Genomic DNA, 7822 nt, shown 5'->3' with positions numbered 1-7822 from the left:
TGTGGTGAGTCCTGGTGAATCCGCGCAGACCTGGGGGCACACTGAGCTCTAAGGGGACGCCCGCTGTCTTAGGAACTTGCCTCCATTCATTGGGCCTCAGCGAACCCTGTGAAGAGCCTGGACAACGCTGGCAGGGAGCCAAGGGAAGGTGTCCAGGCATCACTGGAGAGTGCTGGAGAGCAAAGTTGAGAAAACCAAATTCTCCCTGCTGTCAGGTGAGTAACTGTTCTCTTGAAAACCTCCTATGGCTTCACATTTCACGTAGAAGAAAATGCAAGCTTCTCCCCCTAGCCTAAGAGGCCCAGCCTACGCAGCCCCACACCCCTCCTAGCGTCCTGCCCCCACTCACTCACCCTTCCTGGCCCCCCACTCGCGCTCTGTGGGCCACACGGGCCTTCCCTGACCCAGCCCCACACCCCTCCTAGCGCCCTGCCCCCACTCACTCACCCTTCCTGGCCCCTCACTCACTCTCTTAGGGCCACACGGGCCTTCCCGTTCATTCCCATCACAGAATGCTTTCCTTTAGTGTCCCCATTGTCTGGACCACTCTTCGTCCTGATCTTTACATGGCTGGGTCCTTCCCATCATTCAGGTCTCAGCTAAACTGTCACTTCCTTAGTGAGGTCTCTGGTAAACCCTATCTGAGGTTGTGTCCAGGGCTCTCCATGTGTATCGTGCACACGGATCTCTGGGGGATCCTGTTACAATGCAGACTTGGACTCAGTGCTTTGGGTGTGTGTGTGTGTGTGTGTGTGTGTGTGTGTGTGTGTGTGTGTGTGTCTGACGTTCTGCATTTCCAACAAGCTCCCAGGAGACGAGCAGCATTATCCCTTAATCTATGTCACACTGCCTGTTTTATTTTTTTCATGATGTTTCTCACACTTTGAAATTATTTGTGTATTGGATCATCAGTTGATTGGTTGAATCTATTTACTAAAAAGTAAATTCCATAAGAGCAGGGACTTTTTTTTTCTTTAGCTATTATTCTTTATTTTTTTAATCTTTGTATCCTCAGTGTTAGCAGAGTTCCCTGGTGATCAGCTCAAATACATGGAAAAATAGTTGTAATTGGCTTACCTGAGTCATAAGTCCCTGAGATAATTTGCTCCTGATTGGACACACTTATCTAGATACAACGCTCCTAGGTTCTGGCCTAGGTCAGGGCCAGGCTCAATATGATTTTAGATTAGCTTGGCTAAAATAGGACTCTGGTGGAGAGAGTTACACTTCAGTCAAGTCAAGACAGAGAATCTGCTAGGAGATTCAGCTTCAATGTTCTGCATTGAAGTGATGATCCTCCAAATGAGACATATGGTCCACAGTGCAGACCCTCCAATTTCTGCAGAAGCTGAGTATGGTCACCATCACCTTATCATTCAATTTAAAGTCAAAGACTTCAAAGTTCTCAACAATGCGTGTTGGTGTCACAGACTTGGGGATTACAACCACATACTTCTGGGTATGGAACTGGATCAGAACCTGGGCTGTGTTTTTTTTGGTATGCTTTGCAGTAATTTCCTTACTCTTGGGATCCTCCAGTAGGAAATGGTCCTCTAGGTTGGCCCAAGGTCTACCTGGAGAGTGCAGAGGGCTGTACGCTGTGACAGCGATGCTCTTGTGGTGGCAGCAGTGGAACCATTGCTTCTGTGTTAGGTATGGGTAACACTCAATATGGTTCGTCACTGCTTTGTATTTCAGTCCAGGTTTGTTCAAGAGCCTTTCAATCTGGAAGTGGTTGAAGCTGTAGATTCCAGTGGCTTTCACCAGCCCCTTGGGCATCAGCTCTTCCACAGTTTCCTAGGCAGTGAAGAATGTTACTTTACTAGTGAGGACATTGCCTTGATTGTCTTCAGGGAAAAGTCCTTCCCAGGCTGTAATCCCTGTGACCAGGTAGTTGTCCAAATAGTCCAGTTTCACACCCTTGAGGGTCTTTTGACAGGCTTTTTTCACTAGAGTTCTGTCAAAGGTGGACCTTGCTAATGATAAAGAGTTCGTCCTGCTTCACAACATTCTCTTGGATGGCTTCCCTACCTCATTCTTCTGATACACATAGGCACAGATGATGTGGTGATATTCTGCATCAATGTCTATCTTCATAGGATCCTTCACTTTGCTTGGGGGAGATTTCCAGGTGCCAGGCACACAATGGACATCTTGGCTTTGGTACTGAGCTCCACAAAGGTGGCCATGGTTGTCGCAGAAACAGTTCTGAGCGAGCAGATAGATGTCTTGTGCCCCGGTTAAGGTGGCTAGCCCTCAAGCAGGGACTTTGTCTACCATGTTCATTTTTGTATTCTCAGTACTTACTTGTAGCACAAGACCTGGCATGTCACAGATGCTCCATAAGTACTGCTGACCAAATGACATTGTTCAGGATTCATTAATTCCTTTATCCTTTCATTATCTGCTTACTGACCACTTCAGTGATTGCTCCTTTATACAACAGGACCTAGACTATAAGTAATAGGGCAGGGTTATTCAACTGCCAGTCCAGGAACTGCTCATTACTGGTCCAAACTGAAATAAGAATCTTGTACTAGAACCTAAATCTGACATGTCACTCAGCACAGTGTTTAGTTAGGATAACTTTTTTTTTTTTTTTAATAGCAAGGCTTTCTTGATGAAGGAGATTGCTTTCCCTTCTGGCACAGGCTCTTCATCTCATCATAGACAGAACAGTATGTGAATTGGCACCTGTAGGAAGGTTGCACTGTGACTGACCAGCACTAATATAAATGATGGAAAGCTTACTAAGATATATTTTCCAAATTCAGGAAACTCACTGGTAGGTAATAGAAAGATACACTTTCAGACATAATTACAAAATTCAATGTAAAGTGCTACAATAAAGAATTGTGGGACAAAGAATTGTAGGAGTGGCATAGAATTGTGGGAGAGAATGGAAAATTGTGAGAAAGGAAAGTTGTGGGAGAATTGTGAAAGAGAATGGAGAATACTCACAGAAAAGAGAAATGTGAAACTGAATGTAGAAGTTTGGAGAGAAAAAAAAGGACTGTAAGAGAAAATGGAGAATTTTGTGGGAGAAAGGAATTCTAAGAGAATACAGAGGATTGTAGAAAAAATAGGAAGTTATGGGAGAGACTAGGAATTGTGGGTGAGTATGGAGAATTGTAAGAGAAGCAGAGAATTATGAGAGAGTTCAAAATTGTGAGGAAAATGGGAATTACAGAAGAATGGAGAATTGTGGCAGCAGCACAGAACTGTGGGAGAGAATGGAGATTATGGGAGAGCTGGGAATTGTGGGGAAAATGGGAATTATTGGAGTAAATGGAGAATTGCAGAAGAGAAAAAGGATTATGGGAGAGAATGAAGAATTATGGGAGAAGCAGAGAACTATGGAGAAAACGGGAATTATGGGAGAGAGTGGAGAATTGTGGGAGAAGCAGAGAATTGTGGGAGAAGCAGAGAATTGTGGGAGAAGCAGAGAATTGTGGGAGAAGCAGAGAATTGTGGGAGAAGCAGAGAATTGTGGGAGAAGCAGAGAATTGTGGGAGAAAATGGAGAATTGTGGGAGACGCAGAGAATTCTGGGAGAAGCAGAGAATTGTGGGAGAAAATGGAGAATTGTGGGAGAAGCAGAGAATTGTGGGAGAAGCAGAGAATTGTGGGAGAAGCAGAGAATTGTGGGAGAAGCAGAGAATTGTGGGAGAAGCAGAGAATTGTGGGAGAAGCAGAGAATTGTGGGAGAAGCAGAGAATTGTGGGAGAAAATGGAGAATTGTGGGAGACGCAGAGAATTCTGGGAGAAGCAGAGAATTGTGGGAGAAAATGGAGAATTGTGGGAGAAGCAGAGAATTGTGGGAGAAGCAGAGAATTGTGGGAGAAGCAGAGAATTGTGGGAGAAGCAGAGAATTGTGGGAGAAGCAGAGAATTGTGGGAGAAGCAGAGAATTGTGGGAGAAGCAGAGAATTGTGGGAGAAGCAGAGAATTGTGGGAGAAAATGGAGAATTGTGGGAGAAGCAGAGAATTGTGGGAGAAGCAGAGAATTGTGGGAGAAGCAGAGAATTGTGGGAGAAAATGGAGAATTGTGGGAGACGCAGAGAATTCTGGGAGAAGCAGAGAATTGTGGGAGAAAATGGAGAATTGTGGGAGACGCAGAGAATTCTGGGAGAAGCAGAGAATTGTGGGAGAAAATGGAGAATTGTGGGAGAAGCAGAGAATTGTGGGAGAAGCAGAGAATTCTGGGAGAAGCAGAGAATTGTGGGAGAAGCAGAGAATTGTGGGAGAAGCAGAGAATTGTGGGAGAAGCAGAGAATTGTGGGAGAAAATGGAGAATTGTGGGAGACGCAGAGAATTCTGGGAGAAGCAGAGAATTGTGGGAGAAAATGGAGAATTGTGGGAGAAGCAGAGAATTGTGGGAGAAGCAGAGAATTCTGGGAGAAGCAGAGAATTGTGGGAGAAGCAGAGAATTGTGGGAGAAGCAGAGAATTGTGGGAGAAAATGGAGAATTGTGGGAGACGCAGAGAATTCTGGGAGAAGCAGAGAATTCTGGGAGAAGCAGAGAATTGTGGGAGAAGCAGAGAATTGTGGGAGAAAATGGAGAATTGTGGGAGAAGCAGAGAATTGTGGGAGAAGCAGAGAATTGTGGGAGAAGCAGAGAATTGTGGGAGAAGCAGAGCATTGTGGGAGAGAATGGAGAATTATCAGAGAGAAGAGAGAATTGTAGGAGCCTCATGTAATTGTGGAAAGGATAGGAAATTGTGAGAAATAGCCAACTGTAGGAGAAAGAAAATTATGACAGTAATGGGAACTGTGGGAAAGAGAGGGAATTGTGGAAAGAAGTGGGAATTGTGGGAGAAAGCAGAGAATTGTGAAAATGTAGAATTGTGGAAGCTGGAAGGAATACGAAAGCAGCACTGATAGGAAAGATGAGGAACTGTAGGTTTGGAAAGGTGACACATTTTACCAGGATCAATAATAAATTCAGTGCGCAACTCAGAGATTGCTGCTAATTCAACTCTCTGCTAAACACTCGGATCTGACAGTAGCAGTTCCTATGACATTCCCTTGGACTGGCAACCTCATAGGCACTGCCTCATAGGTTCAAGGTCTAGGATTGTTATTACAGATCATCTCTGTTCTCTCCCCAAAGGGCTTGCTCTGCCTCAGTTCTGAATGTTAGACACAGTGGTTTAGTGCCTCTTGGCTTTGCTATATCTGAGAACCTACCCTTAGGAGCCCTGAAATGAGGTTTAACTTAGACCGTTGCAAGACACTCATTTTTCATGTCATTTTTGGTTGTCAGTCCAGAAAGAAACATAACATAAGATGTTTTGCTGAGTGACACTGTCCCTCTTTTGTACTTTAATTTTCCATTGAATGCTAGGAGATCTGCTCATTCATCAGGAAATGGCCCATCTATCATTTTATGAATAAATATAATGACAATGCTAGTTTCAGCTTGGAAGTGTTATACATATAAATCGTTGGCTTTGGAATAAAAAAAAATTTTTTTGCTTGCTTCTGGCCAAGAGTTGAGGGCTTCGTATTGCTGCATTTATATATCAGTGATTTCATAAGTGTTTATAATTATAACCAGGGAGATCTCCTGGATGTAATTCAGGACTCTTTCACTTCTTGGTCTATGATACTTTCCATATGTTGGTTTAAAAATGTTGTACCTCTCTGTTAGCAGCCATTTTCCCCCTTAAAAAGCCATCAGCTTTTAAAGACATTAGGGATATTCTACTTTTTAAGTGGGAAGAGCATTGTAATTTTACAGATGGTTACTTTCTCTTTGAGAAGTTTTTTGTGCCTATACATATATATGGACTCTACAAAGACTTTATCTTCAACTGAAAGCTGACCATCATTGGAAACAAAAGTGGTCAATTAATTCCTCTTCTCAGGTGCAAATGAGTGAAGACAAATGAGAATTAGGTTCTACATTACGGCAAAAAGAAAGGCATTGGAGGAGAGACATGGTAGTCAGTGTCGTTAGTGGTGAAATCAATCAGGATTGTCACCATCCAGCTCTGATGGCAGCAGGCCAAGCACAGTATTCATTCAATTACGTAAAGCTAAATGGCTAAATAATCCAAAGGGAATCATGTTTCATTGTTTGGTTGCTCATTACAAGTTATTATAATAACTCATTTTTTGTTGTCTAAAAACTTCTAAAAATATTATACTTCCTCAGTACAAAGTAATTCAAAGGATTCCATACTCTAGTTACTCAATACCCCTCCCTAGAGATAATATTGCTTACCATTTCCTATGTAAAGATCCATTTTCAAAATAAACACGTCTTGAGCTCACACCGGTTTCCACTAATGTTATTCAGTATTTGATGTAGCAAAATTCCATTCCAACAAAATAATTCTCAATGAACTAAAATGCAGTACAAGCTGCATTTGTGTAGCTGCACAATGAGTGTCATGTAGGAGACCGTGCTCGCTCAGCCATTTGTCGTGCGAGGCGGCCTGCGGGGTCTCTGCTCCTGCTCCCCACATAAGAACGCAGGATATGGTGAGGCCAGAAAGGAACACCCACGGAGCCATAGGTAGGGGAGTCATACTACTACCGTCTCACTGGAGGCTGGAGTCACACAACATGCAACCTGCTGTCTGCTTTTCTGCCAACCAACCAACTGAACAACCAGCGCAGCCACAGCAGTTATATTAGTGGCCAGTGGCTCACTGGTTACACCTGACGGCCAACTAGCCACAGCTGATGGCCATCCAGTCACAGTTGATGGCCATTTACTACCTGAGCCAGCACCTTTCCACGTGAGGCCGAGAACCTGGAAACTGCTCTCCTGGCTCTGTCCCCACAATGAGTATAAAGAGGTTAAGAAGCAAAACAGTCAGCGGTTATAGTTGAATGGGAGACACAGTGACTTCTGTGCCAAGGAAAATTTTGGGGTCACTTTGAATCTGTAAATTGCTTTCCTGCACCAAAAATCCTACCACTTTAACCTTCAACAACTCAGTGCAACTTAGAAAGGCAAAGCCCAGAATGTCCCCAAATTCTATAGTACAGAAACAAAAATCAAGCCCAAGTGAACAGGGAATTCCAGACTGCATCAAAGGAGAGATGTAATTTGCTGGAATTTCTTAAATCTGTGTTGTAACAATTAGGGACAGCAGAATCTAAACCTTCAAAACACAATAGACAGAACTGTGCACTCTGTGAACAGAAATCACAGAAGAAAAGACCAAGAGATTGTAATTGGGACAGATGGAGCACCTGGAAATAAGAGTAATCATCCTGATAAGGCTCGCACGACATATCTAACAGACAAGGCCCAAGGTCCACAATCAGGCCAGCACACAGAGGGAAGGATGTGCACAGGGCCACAGGTTAGTGTGAAAGTTAGTTGAAAGTCTGACTGTGAGTGAAGGAGAGTGGGGAGGCAGGTTGGTGGACATGTCCTAGACCGCTGCGCAGACAAAGAAGGTTCAGCAAAGCTGCAGGAAATCTTGGAGCGTAAGTCCACCGTTAGACTCCCAGTGACAGGCACTGATAAAAAAGATGAGTGTGCATTAGAATTCGTCACTGGCAGGGAGCACCACATGGAGGCGTGGCCTCAGCACAAACGTTGTGATGGATTTCAGAGCACAACTCCGGTCAGCAACGCTCCTGCAGTTAGAGGTCTGCAAGGTTCCTTCTCCTGGCCGCCATAGGCGAGGATAGGTGTTTCAGGCCTTCCTGTTTACAAAGCAACTACTTCCATCTGAGGCTGACTTGGAAGTTGATGTTATAACCAGTCCATCTCCGCCTTGTTGTTATTAATCCCTACTTACTTATGTATTATTTAGAAAGCTGTATATTGTTTATTTTCCTAGAGTGGGTTTAATTATT

General features: G+C 43.9%; 1 pseudogene; it reads right to left on the bottom strand.

Moving 5' to 3' along the window:
- Positions 1-1269: 1269 nt before the first annotated feature.
- Positions 1270-2189, bottom strand: LOC109455009 (aldo-keto reductase family 1 member B10 pseudogene; annotated as a pseudogene).
- Between the last annotated feature and the right edge of the window lie 5633 nt (positions 2190-7822).

The sequence above is a fragment of the Rhinolophus sinicus genome, chromosome 18 (assembly GCF_057876585.1).
Source record: "Rhinolophus sinicus isolate RSI-liver-muscle chromosome 18, RSI-T2T, whole genome shotgun sequence".
Taxonomy (NCBI): Eukaryota; Metazoa; Chordata; class Mammalia; order Chiroptera; family Rhinolophidae; genus Rhinolophus; species Rhinolophus sinicus.
Note: the sequence above shows the minus strand (reverse complement) of the source record. Positions and strands in the feature narration are given on the sequence as shown.